General features: G+C 39.8%; 1 pseudogene; it reads right to left on the bottom strand.

The window, feature by feature from the left end:
* Nucleotides 1-217: 217 nt before the first annotated feature.
* Nucleotides 218-1,555, bottom strand: LOC138159154 (small ribosomal subunit protein eS4-like; annotated as a pseudogene).
* Nucleotides 1,556-2,417: the final 862 nt, after the last annotated feature.

Below are 2,417 nucleotides of genomic sequence, written 5' to 3'. Positions count from 1 at the left end.
ACACACACACACACACACACACACACACACACACACACACACACACATACACACACACACACACCATGGTCTCTGATTTGGTCACAGAAAATTTTGAGCTAGGACAAAATATAACCTAATAGGCAAGGTCAATTTTGTCCACTCATGAAGTCCATATTCCTGTTCTTTTTTTTTTTATTGAGAAAAGTCTGCTGTATTTTGGCCAGTCTTCTTTTTTTGTTTTTTCTTGAAGTTTTATTGATATCTTTTGTTTTCACATCAGCCATTTTGGGATCTGTCCTCCCCCCATCCTCCAATCAGAGACCCATTCTATGTAAGGAAGAAAAGCAGTTAAGCAAAACCGATACAGCTGCATCTTCTAACATTTTATGCAACATTCATACCCACAGTACCCTAATCCAAGGAAAGAAGAGAAAGACATTTATGGCTTGTTCTATTTCATTTTATAAGACCATGTTGTTTAAGCTATTTCTTATTTTGTGTATTTTATATTTTGTAGGGTAATGACATTTTTTGTTAAAAATTGTAACATCTCAACTTGACTGAAACCCTACAAATCCTTATCGGCACTCATTTAGCCACACTGCTCTGCTTAGCTGCCAATCTCTTGTCTCTCTCTTCAGCAATTGTAAGGCAGATACCCTTTCCTCAGGGAAGAGAGATTCAAGGCTTATTACCTTTGCCAATAACAAAAAATGTTGGAGAGCCTGGTGGCAAAATTATCGCCATTGGCATCTTTTACATGGACAACATCAAAAGAGCCTGGATGTTTCTCCCTGTTTGTGATCACACCAATTCGACCCAAAATAGCCCCACCGGTCACCATATATAGGTTACCAGTATCAAACTTGATAAAAACAGTGATCTTGCCAGCCTCTAAATCAATCTGAACTGTGTCATTCACTTTGATTAGAGGATCTCAGTAACGAATAGTACAGGTCACCAGATGGGGAATACCTTTTGTACCCACAAAAATTTTCCTCACTTTGCACAATTTATATTTAGCATCCTCGGCTGTAATACAATGAACAGCAAAGCGTCCCTTTGTGTCATAAACCAGACGGAAATGTTTACCTGTCTTCTCTATGCTAATGACATCCATAAAGCTAGCTGGGTATGTAATATCAGTGCGGACCTTGCCATCAATCTTGATGAATCACTGCATGCAGATCTTCTTTACTTCATCTCCAGTCAGGGCATACTTTAGTCTGTTTCTCAGGAAGATGATGAGTGGGAGACACTCCCTCAGCTTGTGGGGACCTGTTGATGGTCTTGGAGCAAAAACTCCTGTTAACTTATCCAGCATCCAATGCTTTGGAGATGCTACACGCTTCAAATGCTTCTTGAGACCACAAGCCATGGTTACACTAAACCTGAGTTAAAATGGGAACTTTACTCATCTGTAGGATCAGAGGCTCCATCTACTTATACACTGTGTGTGTTTGGCCAATTCACTGTACCCTTTCGGGCCTCACCATCTTTACCAGCAGCACAACCAGACGGTCCCAAGGCCGAGCGGAAAAAGGTCACATGTCCCCAGAAACGGAGTTCCCAGGGATCTTCGCGGGACCATGGCTTGGCCAGTCTTCTTATATCTAAATGAGGAGAGGCCTAAAAAATTAAGTGATTTACCCAAGGCCACATTCAGTACCAAAGCTAGGATCCCATCTCTCAGGGCATAGGAAGCAATAATTCAGTTTAACATGTTCAAAAAACATTTACTGAACATTTACCCCTAAAATTGAAGAACTGTAATCTTCTAAAAGAAAATAAACCTCCCAAACTCTAAAGAGTATGGTAAAATTCCTCAATATCTCTTTATAAAAAATATAGCTAGAAAATCATAGATTTTAAAGAAAAGTGAAATCTACTCTACAATATTACATGATAGAGCCAAGATAACATCAGTAGGATGTGATATAAGAAAGAAAATCTGAATGTAATCAAGGAAAAAAGAAAATAAAAAATCTAATAACTTTATAACATTACAGAATTTGAGCGAAAAGTAGCCCCACAAGTCATCTAGTTCAACCATCCTGCACTTGCTTCCATATGACATGGTCTCCAGTGCTCTCACTGTCCCAGCTACCCTCTTCTGAGCATTCTCCAGTTTGTCTATTTGCTTCCTAAAATGTGACACACACACACACACACACACACACACACACACACACCTCCCCACCCTGAGTGAATATATTTCTCGAGATATGATCTGATCAGGGCAGGGTGCAACTGAACAATTACCTCTCCCATTCTAGACACTATGCCTCTCTTAATGTACCTGATGACAGCATGATTGATTACCAGTCCTCTCCCTGACTTTGTTCTCTCCCCAAATTCCTTTACCAATTCATTCAAAAAGTTTTGAATGCACCTAACCATTCCATCACCCAGTTCGTATCTCTCCATCTTGTCCA

The sequence above is a fragment of the Petaurus breviceps genome, unplaced genomic scaffold (genome assembly GCF_028583685.1).
Source record: "Petaurus breviceps papuanus isolate PSGF00001 unplaced genomic scaffold, PetGlider_PUasm1.0 175, whole genome shotgun sequence".
Lineage (NCBI taxonomy): Eukaryota > Metazoa > Chordata > Mammalia > Diprotodontia > Petauridae > Petaurus > Petaurus breviceps.
Note: the sequence above shows the minus strand (reverse complement) of the source record. Positions and strands in the feature narration are given on the sequence as shown.